General features: G+C 43.3%; 1 protein-coding gene across 1 annotated transcript in view; it reads left to right on the forward strand.

Moving 5' to 3' along the window:
• Positions 1-16,644: 16,644 nt before the first annotated feature.
• Positions 16,645-17,341, forward strand: part of gli2a (GLI family zinc finger 2a) — a 96,362-nt gene continuing 95,665 nt past the window's right edge. Inside the window, exon 1 of the mRNA XM_035407728.1 lies at positions 16,645-17,175. The gene's annotated coding sequence lies outside the window, so the exon portion shown is untranslated. The remainder of the gene's footprint in view (positions 17,176-17,341) is intronic.

Genomic DNA, 17,341 nt, shown 5'->3' on the forward strand with positions numbered 1-17,341 from the left:
ACATCAAAGCAGCTTAAAAAAAAGGGCTGTGGGATTCTAATTCATCACCAAAGTTGGGGGAGAGAGAAGAAAGGGGGGAACCTGATGACCCCTGACCCGGTGACCGGCTCTCTCTACTGGAATCCCTCAGAGGAATTAAAGCCTTCTGATTGAGCAAATACGGCTTCTTTTCGTCAACCGGAGCTTCTATTTACCTGGAGCTTCCGTCCCCTGTCTGCCAGGGGGGGCGGAGCTATCACGCTGCCCTGTATCTGACAGGATACAACCCTGTCACACCCCAAATATCAAAGGAAGCTACAGACTGGAGTCTCATTACCTTAGACACTGAAAAAGTATTGTAGACATTTGCCCCTATTGGGTACATAGGTCAGCACTGGCTAAGGAAAAGAGTGACCAGGGGCTGATGCCTTTAGCTGTCATGTTTGTGAAGCATTTTTACAGAAAGTTACACTATATATCCACAACAGTGAAAACAAGCAAATCACAGACTTGGAACAAAACAATCAATTTTATGACACAAAACAAAATGTGTCACCTTGTAATTGGGAGACATACATGAGTGCCTGCAATAAGGTTTTTTTGTCCCAAGTGTTCACAAAGAGCAATTAATATAGTTTGCTCTTATATATATATATATATATATATATATATATATATATATATATATATATATAGATATATATATACACTTTATTAGGTACACCTGTTCAACTGTACGTTAACGCAAACATCTAAAAATGCCTTGTTGATGGCACAGGTCAGAGGAGAATGGCCAGACTGGTTCCAGCTGATAGAAAGGCAACAGTAACTCAAATAACCACTCGTTACAACCGAGGTATGCAGAAGAGCATCTCTGAATGCACAACATGTCGAACCTTGAAGCAGATGGGCTACAGCAGCAGAAGCCAACCCGGTACTAGCAAGGTGAGCGTATATATCCACTGATAGCGATGTGGGCAGAGGGTGGGAACATTTTCTTGGTCTGTTTTGTTTTGTTTTGTTTTGTTTTTCTCAGACAGCCAGGTGGAAGACACATTTGTTGGCCTCAGAGTAACACAAACAAACGTGGGGCCTTTCTCCAAATAAACTGGGAGAGGAGATACGGCCACAGCTTTGCTGACGCTGATAAAAGAATCCACTGAATCGCTTCCAGTAGTTCAGGCCATGCCCTAAAGTCCTGTGCATGGAAGATCAGGCCTGCTTCTTGCATGTTTGCAATCTAGATAAAACTTTTCCCTCCTTTTGGAGCCCAGCTGAAAGGGACTAGATAGTATTCATATACCATCTCTGCTCGTGAGTCTATGACTCATAAAGTTGCAGAAATAATCTGTACATCAACAGCTGGGAACTGGAAAGAGATAGACAGACAGAGAGAGATAGATACAGAGAGAGAGAGAGAAAAAGAGAGAGAGGCCTGCCATTGTTGACACATTCACTGAACAGCTCAACCCAATTGACCAATCACAGTGGCATTATAAATGCAGGACCCCTTGGTTACTGACCTTTGACCTAGAGAGGAAGGGATGACATCATCCTATCCTTTATAGCATGTTGAGTACACAAATTTGAATTCATTTTACACTGATTAAACTACAAGATAGTTGCTGGGCTTTTTAAAATATAAACGGATATTTTTCTCTGGTATAACACAAGTTATTTATGGAGCTTATGCCTTTGTATTTGTATCATTTGAATAATATCAATATCAAATCTCCCTGTTGACTGTTGACAGCATCGCTGTTCCACCCAATTGTCTGACCCCCAATTAACTTCCATTAATTAATGGGGCCTTGCCGAAATCAATAGTTTTAAAGCACAAACTACCCACAAAGAAATGGCCCCTGTTTTTGGATACAGTATATTTTTGATGTTTTATTGCCTTATAAAAGTAAAATAAGATAGAAAAACAAAATTGTTGCTTTAACTAAGAAATGAATCCTTGAGTACAATAACATACTCACATGGGTGCCTGCATTAAAAACTCTAACTATGGCTGGCTGAATTTCTATGCAGTAGCCAACCTGAAAATAGGTTCTCTATTTATAGCTAACCTAAACGTGAAAACTGCTCATCAGCTGAACAAAAAAAACAGGGACAGTTTGACATTTGTACTCTCTTAACTTGTGTTATACCAAAGTGAAATGTCCCCTAAAGAGGTTTTTATGTTCTGGATATTTTAATAATCCGCAATAAAACACTTAAATTCAGGATAGCACGTTTTTGAACACTACCATAATTTGTGCGCAAAATTACATAATTAGTATTACATCACTATATCATGCCACATTAAATCAAAACAGATCATTTAACTGACAGCAAAGCACCACTCGGGCAAAGTCTCTCAGATCTCTCAGATCACCAGTGGTATGCATGATAAAAGCTCTCGTAAGATCAGACAGACAGCTCGTGCAATGAATCACATTCAACAGATCGTACAGGCACATACATGCGCTTTACAGAGGATAGTATATACACAGGCACGGACCGCTAGGTGTCGGGTTAAAAGTGCCTTTGTTCTTCGAGATCAACAGCATGCCGTAGCAATAAAAAATGGTGAGGCATGTGGAACAATTCGAACCACTCAGGCCTTTGAGTATTCCGTGGACTGAGACACAAATTACCTTAATGAGTCAAAGTGGTTAATTCCATACAGATCTCAGCTGGTAAACAACAGGATGGACACACTAATATGACTATACCAAGGAGGGTATTTCTGTGGCCAGGAAGGAAATGCAGTGGGGCAAACCACCTGCAAACAAGGATTCGATTAGCATTGCACCAAAATGCTTCCTTTTCATAATAAATTCATTGCACATCAAATAAAGAATAGTTTTGTGACATATGTGCTTTCCCTTTGTTCACGAAGCTGTGTGGCCACCATGAAATCGCATTAAACTAAAATGAAAGGTGTCTTGAGGTGTATTTCCATGTAACAGAATGGGGGATTCAGATAACAGCACCTCTTTACTGTCATTCAGCAGACTTATCCAGAGAGATCTACAATACAAATGTAAGTGCAAAGATCAATGATCCATTTGCAGGAAGGGGAGAACATAATCCCGAGAGAGACAACAGGTGCAAGAAATGCATTGATTGTCAACGTTTCAACTTGAGCATTAATTTCAGTTACACAAACAACAGCAGACCTGCCTTAATGAGCATTAATCAATGAGACAAACATCAGGCTCCAAAGTTACACTAAATCAGGTGTTAGGGTGAGGTAAAGAACTCAGAGAGGGTAAGGCACCATTTCGGCATTGAGCTTCCTTCTCACACACACACCCCATGCAGATTAAAGAATTGGATCCAGCATTTGAACTTGCCACCTGTCACTTTGCAGTCAAAAGAAGCAACACCACACAAGAGGCCTAGTGGAGACTGCACGGCAGCTCTAATGAAGCTACCCTATTACAGCTGCCCTAATGTAGACTGCACAGCTGCCCTAATGTAGACTGCATAGCTGCCCTAATGAAGACTACACAGCAGCCCTAATGAAGACTGCACAGCTGCCCTAATGTAGACTGCATAGCTGCCCTAATGAAGACTACACAGCAGCCCTAATGTAGACTGCACGGCAGCCCTAATTTAGACTGCACGGCAGCCCTAATGTAGACTGCACGGCTGCCGTAATGAAGACAACACAGCAGCCCTAATGAAGACTGCACAGCTGCCCTAATGTAGACTGCATAGCTGCCCTAATGAAGACTACACAGCAGCCCTAATGTAGACTGCACAGCAGCCCTGATCTAGACTACACAGCAGGCCTAATGAAGACAACACAGCAGCCGTAATGAAGACTACACAGCAGCCCTAATGAAGACTGCACGGCAGCCCTAATGTAGACTGCACAGCTGCCCTAATGAAGACTACACAGCAGCCCTGATCTAGACTGCACAGCTGCCCTAATGGAGAGCTGTCCTAATGTAGACTGCACAGCTGCCCTAATGGAGAGCTGTTCTAATGTAGACTGCACAGCTGCCCTAATGAAGACTGCACAGCTGCCCTAATGAAGTGCTGCCCTAATAAAGACTTTGCACAGCTCTAACCGAGACTGTTCAGCTGCCCTAATAGAGGCTGCGCAAATGCTCTAATGTATATTATTACAGATATAACTGAGAGACATATACTAACAGATATACGTGTTTTGGCAACACTAATATTGTTTTGGTTCAACGGGTTCAATTGCGAGTGAGGGAGAGCGCGAAGGGGACTCTGTGCTAATGGGTTGTGGCAGGCAGCGCTGCCATGCCATTGTCACAGACACCCATGTGCATATTGAGATGGCCGCCTTCTCCGCAGCCACTTCGACACAAAGCCGCCCCTCCGGGGGGGCGGAGGCCCCCCGGCTCAGGCTGGCAGGGACACGTTGAACTGAACTCTGCTAAGGACACTATTGCCACAGATGGGACACCCCCCCCCCCCCTCCTCCTCCCCCGCCGCCCCCCCCCCCCCCCCGTGGGGGTGTGACAGCTCGCACGTAAGGCCGTACGCGTGGGCCGCCAGCCGAGATGTACTTTCACAGAGCGCCGAGAGTCTGCTTGGAGGTGCGGCGCGCAAGACATGCAAAGTTTTCAAAGCGAGAAGCACTCAAAATATTGAACAGCTTTAAATGATTAGTAATTACAGCTCAGATACTATTAAAACACATAGCTCAGCCGCGTGTGCACCATCTGGCTAAATTAATCACCAATAGTTCATATAGAACCCGCTCCTTCCCTCCCTTCCTCCTTTTCTCCATCTCTCCACTGTCCCCATCCCTCTCTCTTGCTCTCTCCCCCTGTATTTCTTTCTCTCTTTCAACCTCTCTCTCCCTCCCTCTCTCTCTTTCTTTGAATCCTCTCTTTCTCTGTCCCCATTCCTCTCTTTTGCTCTCTCTCCCTGTCTATCCCTTTTTCATCCTCTCGCTTCTTCCCTCTCTCTTTCTCTGTCCCCCTCTCTATTTCTGTCCACATTTCCCAGTCTTCCCTGACTTTTTCTTATATCCTTCTTTTATCCTTTCTCTCTCTCTCTCGCTCTCTCTATCCCCAGCTTTTAAAATAACACAGAGGGAACACATCTTACATTTCCAAACATTTGCCTGTTCAGTGAGGCGTATGCATTTTTTTCTGAACCCTCCCCTTGTCAGAGGCAAAGGGCACGTCTTCTGCCAATCACAGCTCGCCCCCCGGCCCGGAGTGCGGGGTGTCCCCTCTCCACGGCACAATAGGGGGGGTTGCCAAACCACTTTGTCTGAGAGCTCGCAGGGCTACCTCAGACACCGAGGCTGGGCATGTTCCGGGCCCTGATAGGCCTATGGGGGCGTGGACCAGAACATGAGAAGGGGTCAAAGGTTAAAAACTCTCATGTCGGAGAACAGTTCACAAAGAGGCACATAGCATGGCGTGTAATCGGGAGGGGAGGGGGTCCAGGGCTGTAATTTATACACCTGTCATAAGTAAGTATGGGTGGGAGCAGGGGTCACACTGAAATCTGTTTAGTCATAGGGGTCCCAAAAACATCTCTCGAGGTACACAATGATTCCTATTGAGGAGTTCCCCATCATAGTGTTACCAAGTCAGTCCAAGATCATTGCGCATTAATGTCAATAAATCACTAAATAACAGGGTGGAAGGGTGTGTGTGTGTGTGCGTGTGTGTGTTCTTGCGGGTGTGTGGGTGTGTGTGTGTGTATGCGTGTGTGTGTCTATGTGTGTGTGTGCTTGTGCAGGTGTGAGTGTGTGTGCATGTGTGTGTGTGTGTGTGTGTGAGTGTTCGTGCGGTTGTGTGTGTGTGTGTGTGTATGTGGAATGGAGAGTACGGGAGCGAAGTGTCCAAGTGACCACTTGAAAAAAATGACTTCTTTGGACGTCGGCCCAATAATTACTAAATAAAGTTTTGAATGTCAAGTCACACACATACACACAATCTAAAGCAAAACATCAATTGCTTAATTGTATGTGTTCTTATTCTTTCCAAAAAAGTACTGCTGCAAAGGTCACCGCTATTGAGTTAGCAAAGATCTATTGTGAGCCTTACAAACTCTTGCAAAACGAAAAGACTTAAATAATAAATAATTATTTATTAGATAAACATAAATCATTCTATACATATGCACTTTTTGCACTGCACACACTGTAAAAATGTACTTTTTGATACTACAATTTTGCTTCAACAATTACGTTTAATTTGAATTACAGAAAACTTATATTTGCCTAATGGCTCTTTACTGCCCTCTGGTGTCCCCTTTACTATACTGTAACCTTGTGTGCAGCTTGGGTCTGATCTCAAGGAAATAACAAGCAGCAGACTCTCAGTTCCAGCTATCAGCGTCATTACTCAAAAAAAGCATTTAAAAGTCAGCTCCCGAGTTTAACAGTAAAATGGGTGGATTTTCCGTGTCACTGGCAAACTTCAAAAGCTGCGTTTAAGAAAGCACTAGTTTGTCATTAGTGGGAGGATAAATAGCCGTGTCTTGTGCTTCTAGCCAGACCATGCTAGCACGATACCATCGGGGGGCTGCTGGAGGGGGGGGAGGGTTGTGCCAGGGACTTGCCGGCATGCTCTAGGACAAGGTGCACCGTCTACAGAGTGGCTCTTTTATGTGTGTGTGTGTGTGTGTGTGTGTGTGTGTGTGTGGTGTGTGTGTGGTGTGTGTGCGCGTGTGTGCGCGTGCGTGTGTGTCTATGGTGGCACAGGCTCGTGTGAGACTACCTGCTACACAGATAACAGTCTGGACTTCCCTATTTGGGCCTCCAGCCTATAGTCTCTGGCCTCCAGCCTCCAGCCTCAGGCCAGTGCTGGCCCTGGGTCCCCCTCCTCAGCGCATGACTCAGGCTGCAGCTGCGCTCGCTCGCCCCCTCTCGCTCGCCCCTTTTGAAGTGGTCATCGGCTCCGGCAGCTCAAGCCTCCCATGACAGACACAGAAAGCCCGCTCGCCGATGGCCACCTGCAAACCGGCCCCCTTTCCTGTCGGTTTGTGTGCCGTTTGCAGCTTCTCTTTGTGATACCATCGACCGGAATATGGTCCGAGAGGAAAGTCTAGACGTGGGCAGGCCACTCATTGACACCGCTGGACCGCAAACCAAAACCAAAGGAAATTTCAACATGGATGATTTCAGCCTCGCCTCCACTGAAGCTAGACGGACAAACAAAGCTGTCAACATCCTGAGATACCTTTTTACATAAGTACTACAGAAAAGGCTGTCAACATCCTGAGATACCTTTTCATATAAATGTTACAGAAAAGGCTGACAACATCCTGAGATAGCTTTTTACATAAGTATTACAGAAAAGGCTGTCAACATCCTGAGATAGCTTTTTACATAAGTATTACAGAAAAGGCTGACAACATTCTAAGATAACATTTTACATAAGTATTACAGAAAAGGCTGTCAACATCCTGAGATACCATTACTACAACAGACAGGAGAGTAGCCAGGAGTTCTGAGCCTCCTGAAAGAATAATGCACTGGGCCCCTTTGTGGACACAAAGCATATTGCAAATAACTTCCACCTTTCTCCCCACTTGCACTGGCTGACTGAATAACTTGTTTTTAATGCGTCCTGTTTCGTACTTGATGAGTTCCAATACTGGAATGATCAGAAGTGTGAATACAGGGGTTCTGGGAATATCAATTCCATAGTGTACCTGAAGCTAAATGACTGATTTCATTGCTCATCCCCTGAATTTTTTGGGGGGTTTATTCCACCCAGTGTGCTGCTGCTTACAACCAAGAACCCTTAAATGCCAACCCTGAACCTCCGCATGTGAACTCTGAACCTGTGCTTGTGAACCCTGAACCTCTCGATGTGAACCCTGAACCTGAGCATGTGAACCCTGAACTTGTGCTTGTGAGCTCTGAATCTGCCGATGTGAATCCTGAAGCTCTCGATGTGAACCCTGAACCTGAGCATGTGAACCCTGAACCTGCCCATGTGAACCCTGAGCCTGTGCATGTGAACCCTGAGCCTGTGCATGTGAAACTTGGACCTGCTCATGTGAACCCTAAACCTGTGCATGTGAACCCTGAACCTCTCGATGTGAACCCTGAACCTGAGCATGTGAACCCTGAACCTGTGCTTGTGAACCCTGAAGCTGTGTGTGTGAACACTGAACCTGCGCATGTGAACCCTGAACCTTCGCATGTGAACCATGAATCTTTGCATGTGAACCCTGAACCTACGCATGGGAACTCAGGCTTGTTTCTGCAACACCACTCCCACAGGGACCATGCAGAATGAATGAGACCTGCCTTTATCGCTGGGGTTTAATCCCCACCCCCCGATCCTCAAGCAGCTCCACTCAATGGCCCCCTCCCAAAATAAAAACTAAAACCCAGTACACCCCCTCAAGCTCAAACAGCGCAGGTCCAATTCTATCTGTCTGAACAAAACAGGAGCTTAGGCAGCTATACGCAGGCTGTCATTAGCAAGGCCAGACGCTTGCTGTCGCATAATTAAGACACAATAGGCTGTTTATTCACTTCAAGCCCCTTGATAATACACAGCACAGTGATTCCAGTGATTTGGGAGTGACTGGCACTCCCAAAGCTGAGCTGGGCTGGCATTCCGGTACCACTGAGAGTGGACAGGATCCAACAAGGGTAAAACTTATTGGGGAACTTTGCGCTGGTATACGAGGGGGCGGGTCACACTAGAGTAACCCACCCACAATAATACACATTTGACCCAGATAAACTCAGCTCACATCAAAGAGACTGCGCTCAGCTCTTGAGAGCCAAAACAATCATGTAAAAATGGAAGTGTTCGGTCCAGGCGGTGTTCGGCAGTGTGACTGTGAAGCCAGCGCACCACGCCTGAGCGCATGATAGGCATGAACCGAGTGACCCCATGGCGCTACCCTCTCCCTGAGACAGTGGAAGAGCCTTGGAGAGGGTCTACATCAGGTCAACATGCCACAGCTCTGCCAGAGGTTCAGGAAACAGGACCTCACTACTGTATCAACAAACACGATAAGGAGGAGAGGGAACATACGCATGCAGACACACACCCAAACACACATATTCACTAACGCACACATACACAAACACACACACACACACACACACACACAAAGACACATATTCACTAACGCACACATACACAAACACACACACACACACACACCCAATCACACATATGCACTTACGCACACATACACAAAGACACACAGACACCCAAACAAACATATGCACTTACGCACACATAAATACACACACAAACACACACAGACACCCAAACCCACATATGCACTTATGCATGCATAAACACACACACAAACATACACAAACATATGTACTTAACCACGTATACCCAAACGTATACTCCCCCCTCACTGACTCTCCCAGCTCAATCATTGACTCCCCAGCTCAATCACTGACTCTCCCAGCTCACTCACTGACTCTCCAGCTCACTCACTGACTCTCCCAGCTCAATCACTGACTCCCCAGCTCGATCACTAACTCCCCAGCTCAATCACTGACTCTTCCCGCTCTCTCACAGACTCTCCCAGCTCTCTCACAGACTCTCCCAGCTCTCTCACTGACTCTCCCAGCTCAATCACTGACTCCCCAGCTCAATCACTGACTCTCCCAGCTCTCACTGACTCCCCCAGCCCAATCACTGACTCTCCCAGCTCACTCACTGACTCCCCTAGCTCAATCACTGACTCCCCCAGCCCAATCACTAACTCTCCCAGCTCAATCACTGACTCCCCAGCTCAATCACTGACTCTTCCAGCTCTCTCACTGACTCTCCCAGCTCAATCACTGACTCCCCAGCTCAATCACTGACTCTCCCAGCTCTCACTGACTCCCCCAGCCCAATCACTGACTCTCCCAGCTCACTCACTGACTCCCCCAGCTCAATCACTGACTCCCCCAGCCCAATCACTGACTCTCCCAGCTCAATCATTGACTCTCCCAGCCCAATCGCATCTCAATCACTGACTCTCCCAGCTCACTCACTGACTCTCCAGCTCTCTCACTGACTCTCCCAGCTCAATCATTGACTCCCCAGCTCAATCACTGACTCTCCCAGCTCACTCACTGACTCTCCAGCTCTCTCACTGACTCTCCCAGCTCAATCACTGACTCTCCAGCTCTCTCACTAACTCTCCCAGCTCAATCATTGACTCTTCCAGCTCACTCACTGATTCCCGCAGCTCAATCACTGACTCTCCCAGCTGTCTCACTTGCTCCCTGTCAGATGCAGGCTTGGTCTCTGATCGGTCCCTTCTTCATATGTGTGTTTTTCCCAGATAAAAGCTGTATATGAGTGCATGTATGAAATAGGAAGAAAGGTAAAGCCTTGGATGAACAAAGTGAGCAGTTAGACAGCCTTGCGTAACAAAACATAAAATATCCCGTTAGTGCTAAATCCTGTACCTCCCTTCCTGCTGGTATACATTGATCAAATATTTGGACAGTGGCACAGTTTTTGTTGTTTTGGCTCTGTACTCCAGCACATTGGATTTGAAATTTAAAAAATGAATATGAGGTTAAAATGCAGAATCTCAGCTTTAATTTAAGGGCGTTTACCTCCATATAGGGTTATCTGTGTATGGATTGCAGCCCTTTTTATCGGCAATTCACCATTTTAGGGGATTAAAAGTAATTGGTTAATTGGCTGCTCATTTGTTTTATTCACCAGCTGTGTGTCATTGCATCATTAGCTAATGCACAAGAAAGCTAACGAAAGGTATAAAGTTGACACTAGGTGAGGAATTTGCATTGGAGCCTGTTTATGTAGTCCCTCAACATGAGGACCAAAGAAGTCTTAAGAAATATATGTATATTTCTCAAAGGCTCGGGCCTTTCCTGATGCCTTTTTTAGGTAATAATGATACTGTATCTCTCATTGGATAAGAGGTGGTTAATATACTAGCGAACATAAATCATTGTCAGCATGACTGATTTGCATATTCTGTGGTAAATGTACAATGGATTCAGGGATTCCCTTAATATTCTTATATACGTGACAACATAAAGGGCCTTCTTACAAACATATCTGTACCATATATATATATATATATATATATATATATATATATATATGTGACAGTGGAAACTGAACCATAAAACAGGAACCAAACAATAATTGCCTCCCACTCGAGACATCTACTATGATGTCATTCTGCCCCCACCCGCAAAATGATACATTTGTCCTGAAGCACCAAATCCACATGTGACTATTAAGCATCAGGGTGAGGTACGTATCTTGAATGGCCATCTGTTCAAACAGTGCAGCTCACTCAGATAACATGAACACAACACTGAGTGTGACGTGTCTGCAGCTGAGGTTTATATTAGTTATTAAGAAATAACAGGGGTCAGGAGGGTAAGTTAAGATGAGGTATTATTTATGCAGAAAACCTATCTGACTGAATACACACTTGTTGGGGGGGAGTCGCGGTGGGAATACTGCGGATATTAAAGGTCGAAGGTCATCCTGCATGTGCTCGGGAGCAAACGTTGCCCGCAAGTCATTGAAAGAGAGAAAGATCTCAGCATGCTAACTCAAAACCACGCCAAGCACAAGAGTGACTTTGTGTTGCGATAACATTGTAAGTTTGGTGATTAAAATTCCAAGTGCCTCATCAAGATGAAATGTTGTGCTTTTCTTTAGTAGTGATTGGTTTCAGTTGAGAGGTAGGTGGACTTAAGGTTGTGATTACGGAAAAGGTGACAATTACATTCAGTTGCAAAGAATTAACTTCACATGTTTTCAGCCGTTTGATCAGCTTGTGCTGGTGAACTTAATACGTCCCGAAGGCTCTGACTGAAAGAGGAATTCAGAGTGTATTCTGGCAGCTATAGAGTGGGGAGGGGTCATTCATTGTGTGATCTAAACATCACCACTAGGTGGAAGCATTGCACAAAAATGATATTGGCTGTTCTTTTCCTTTGTCAGACTCCCGTGGAGGAGGCCTGTTGGTGTCTGCTGGTTTAACTCCAGTCTATAGTCTGCCTTGTTAAGTTAATGAAATTAGTTTTGAATGGATTGGCCCGTTCTTCACTGTGACTGTAGGGTGTGAGTCACTGAGACAGGATAAGGACACAATGTAACCTCTGTGTTTTGAGACAGGAATGAGAATAGTTACCTTATACATAGGGAAATCTGCCCACAGGGTCATTTTATATTGTATAGGCCTATCTTGAATCAAATCAGTACTTGAACAAATATTTTTCTTTAGCGGTCCAGTGTGTACATTAATGGAATTAAGTGTTCTATAAAACACATCCTATAAAAAAGTAAATATATTTGGTTTCCATTACAACATCCACATCCATGAAATATTGTAAACACTAGAACAAAGTAGCAAAGCATCTGATTTTAGTGAAACAAAATAATATTTTCCAAAATATGCTTTATCAGTTACTGAAATTAAGTTCACTCTTGTTCCATTCACAACGGCTGATGAACATTAAGAATAAACCTGTGAAAATATTTCATGGAATTAAGCTGCTTACCACTGACACGCATACACCCACGCACACACACTCTCTCGCACACACGCAGACACACACACACACACACACACACACACATACACATGTGGGTGCACACATACATGCATGCACGCACAAATCTAGATATTCTTATTTGTTCTGCTTGGTCTATAAAACATTGTTAGCGTTAACAGCTAACAGGTTCACACTGACATTTCAGTATCTATGACATCTCCCCCAGAGCACAGAGGGGTCCTTGGTTCACCTTCATGTCAGTTTGACTAATAGGCAAGAATTCAGAGAATTCAAAGAGATTAGGATATGGAGTAATTATAATCCCACTACCATGCTTCATAACAGACAGGCATGGTGAGAACTTGCTGCGTTTTTGACCTCACATCTTTAAGATGATGTTAGTGTGATCATGCTTCAAAAGAACACGTGTCCACTTGGTTTCAGATATATAATAGGGAGCAGAACGTCACACAGTTCATGAATCACATTCTTCACACAGCTGTTCACCCATCTTCACACTGATGCTCCATTATTCACGTGTAGTAATGTCTTTTGCTCTATACCATATCTGCAGATAGTGTATTAATGCAAAACCTCATTACCCTTACAAAGTGGACTTCCTCCTACGATTCATAATCATTAGTCATTCGAAAGCAGGTAGTTGGAACAAACATTGTACATATAAAACCACATTGTCCCTCAAAACTGTCACTGAAATTCATTAACCTCCATACCAAATGAGAGTGTTTAGCCTCATATGCGGTACTTGATTTGCATTGTTAATCGGTTTAAACACTGACAAGCAGGTGACCGCTGTATTTCGCTCAGAATTCCGTATGGGTGACATTTCCCCGGGGTACGCAGAGGCACTTGGTCTAGCCTGCTGCTGTCACACCACGAGAAAGACGTTTTCACGCGGTCCCAGTGCAGTCCTTGCGCGACTTGTCCCGGCATGCGCTTCCTCTGACTAGCTCATGTGAGCATTTCTGGGATAGACATTGTGCTCTGATGTAAGCGTCCTTGGTGAATGCTTTTGCTTCTGTTTGAATCTTTACAGCGTCTACAGCGATACCCAGGGCCAGCTATCGCTTGCGATGGACAAAGCAGGTGTCACTGATAAAAACACACGGCTCTGTTCTCAACACTTAAGGGGAAAAGGGAGACAAACTAGCTGTTGACATTTCACCCGTAGAGCGAACGCGCGCTTGGCATAGTTGTGTTGCGCTGTATTTTTGTTGTGTTGACCTTTATTAGGCCACGCTGAATCCACAGTGCACTGGATCACATAGCTTCCAGCTGTGAATGTTGTCCGGTTTTGACAAATTTAAATCTGGCAACCTAAGTGTGCTGCTGAAAGAATGTATGAGTTCGTGTGAAAAAAACTAAGACTAAGGCTATAATCTCAAATTAAAATCAGTAGGTAGGCAAAAGAAGACCTATGGCCTTGACTCCGCAAACAGGTTCACTTATGCACGCACACACAGTCTTTCAGACTCTGACGAAAAGCGGGTGCTTTTATGAACAGGACTTCAAAACGCTCGTTAAAATTCCTGCTTTTAGAGCCTACTGGCGCAAGAACAAGGCAAATGCCCTGACATCGGGGCACCAAACCCTTTTAAAACAAGCACGCGCATCCGACCTGCTGAGTTCCGCACAAAATTCTTGCACGTGAACCCTTGAAGGCTCCCAGGCCGTGGTTCTTACGTCACCCCCGCCCTCAGAGCGATGTCTGCCGATGAATGTGACAAAAGGCATTCGTACTGTGGGGCACTCGGTGTGAAACCTAACAAAGTAGAACTTTCTATGTATTGTTATGTGTCAGTAAGCAGGGACTATGTGAGGAGACACCGAAGTAAGACTAATGGGCGACCCACGGTTGGTTACCACGGAACACATTAAACGTCCGAACAAAGAATAATAAAAAGTATCTGCAAAATATAGATCTAGTGGCGCGCAACCAATTAAACCTGAAACGCGCACAAATGAACTACAAATTATGGGAAATAGCACACGTAGCCTATCGGTAAACTAATATAGACCAACCTTAAAACATATCATATACAACGATATGCTTACGTTTAGGATTTAATATAGGCGCATTTTTAAATGTAGCCTACAGCCTACATTACTGACAAAGTTGACTTTGAATAAGCTATGGCTTCTGGTTCATATAATGGTATATGTGGCACGAGTATAGCCTATATGATATGTGCATAGGCTATAAATTGTGAAAGAATAAGACTTGGCAGATGCTTCTTTTGAAAGCCACTTACAATGACATTATGAATGAAAATATATTCAGATAACTAGGCTATATGTATGTATGTAACCTACACTGTAAAGTCTAAAAGACAAGCGTGCACACGTTTATAGAGGCGTTTTATATCTAAACAGTAGTTTTCACAAAATTGTGGTTAAAACTACTTGTTTCAGTCTGTGCTTGATTTGAAAACGTTTTAAACACGTTTAGATTAGAAATACGCCTTGACGGGTTTATTAAGTGTTAAAGAGATGTGTTTAGGTTGTGTTCAAATTCTAAACATTTGGTTTTATAGTGTGCGCTTTCAGTCGTACCAATATTAAATAACGAATCCAATCATTTTTATTTGTTTATGGATATATTTTCTTATATGTGTACATGCTTTCTGTTTTGAAATTAACATATTTATCAGTCATTTTAATCATTAATATATTGATTTCAACCGCTTGGCCAGGACTCTCTTGAAAAATAGATTTTTCTTATCTCAATGGGACAAATATAGGATACATTAACATATAATACAGACATGGATACAGTTCCACATTTATCCATGAATTATTTTATATTCGTCCACTAGATTTTACAGGGGAAATTATCCATATTATATATCTCGCTGAAGTCTTAAAATACACAAATCATATACTTGCCGATTTTATTTTTGTAATGCCTTTCTTTTTCTTTCCACTAGATGTCACTGTTTTGCATAAAACGTTCGTTTGGAGGACCCATGCGGCCGTTGCAACTCACGCTTCATCATGGAATGGTCACGTTTAAGCAATGGATAGACCTTGCGCTTGCATAGTTCAATTAACGTGTGTAAACACACTGAAATAACTACAGTAAAATATAGTATTAACATAGGAAAAGAAGCATGCTCTCTTCCTTCTCTCATGCTCACGCGAACGCTGGATTATGGCAGGAGTATTTTCGAAGACTGTAAACTAAAATTAGTTGATGGTGTAACTAAAGCAATGATTTAATCGGAAAAGTTGTATTCACATTCACCATACATAAGGATTTTCACAGTAGTAAGCTATTTATTTATTTATTAAACGTCCCAGCCAATATAATTTATTTTCGGAGGATACTGAAGAATGCCATTATTCAGTTTCACTGATTAAGTCATGTAGATCGACTTCAATTGTCGTTCATACTCACATTTTTTCCCCAGATAAACATCATAAGGCTACGATGAAATTGGTTAGGCCCTATTGCTGTCAGGTTCCCGCAAAACTAGGCCAAACTTCTTTTTAATCCCCAGTTAACCTATATAATAGGGCCGACTCCGGATTTGGTTTAATCGATGAAGCCTAAAACATTTTCAACAGTAAGTTTTTGTCATGTTTATTTTCATTTTATATAGCTTATAGTCTAATTGCTGTTCATGGTCCGAATTTTAATAAAATTGTATCAACTTATATTAGGGTTAATTACTCGAAATTACAACATCATTAACATTTAACAGTAGGCATACTAAATCAAGAGTTGGTATAAAGTCGACAGAAGTAGTGATTAATCTTGCATTATAATTAATAGCAATTGAAGTATAGTATATGGACAGTGCCGTATTAGGCTACAAACATTTTAAAACAGAATAGTATAGTTCACAGGCCAAAATGAACGAATTTAAGGAACGTCGTTGCATAACGGTCTAAACAGCACGTGTGACCAAAAAAATGTAATCTTCTGCTAAGAGAGAAGAGAGAATGCTTTCGATTAAAAATATATCGCTTTAATCAAGTAGCCTTTATGTGTGTGCATAATAAAGGGGCTAGTCTACGCTACACTCTCCACTCCGGCCGCTGAGCAAATCCCCTGAAATGGAAGAATAATGAAACTTTAGCTAACTTTTCCCCCAGCCTCGCTGCTGAATTCAGCTAGCCCGGCCCATCTGCTGTAGCAAATGGTTGAACTCACCAGGGAAGTAGAGGGGAATGAGAGACAGAGGGGGAGAGACACACAGAGAAAGAGAGAGGGGTACCGGACTGAAAACAGATCAGCTTGAAGATCTCACAATCACACGTCTAAATAGCAATCGACACTCAAAATCGTCTTTGTCCTTTTTATCCATATTTTATGGTATGTAGAAGTATAACCGGCGAGGTTTTTGTCGAGGATGAAAGCGGTTAGAAAACTTTGTTAATTCGGGATGATGGATTGTAAAAGTTAGCGCGAGACGCATTAGACGCTGTTGTGAACTCTATGAATGATCTCCTAGAAATCACGAAGTTGGTTCGAACTTTTAAAAGTATATCCCTAACCGTCTTTTTTTTGTTATATTTAGTTTTGATTCAAAAGTAGATGGATTTTCTCATCACGTTCCAGGGGACATGCTTCTTGTTGCTTTTTGACCGAGAAAACATCCCGTAAATAAAGAGTTTGAGTTCGCCAGAAGAATCCAGAGTAAAAGATTCATTGGACGGAATTGAGAGCCATCGAAGTCAGATTACTGCCGGGACAAATCTTCTAAGAGGTAAATAAACTAAACGTTTATCTTTACAATGTTATTCTTGTTGAAATGACAATAACATTACGCATCACTTATTGCAGCCTACGTCAAAATGCGATACTGGAATGCGTATTAAGGATTTTATGCAATATAGTCTTACTATAGAATACATTCTATTTATTATTTTCAA

Source organism: Anguilla anguilla, chromosome 3 (genome assembly GCF_013347855.1).
Source record: "Anguilla anguilla isolate fAngAng1 chromosome 3, fAngAng1.pri, whole genome shotgun sequence".
NCBI lineage: Eukaryota > Metazoa > Chordata > Actinopteri > Anguilliformes > Anguillidae > Anguilla > Anguilla anguilla.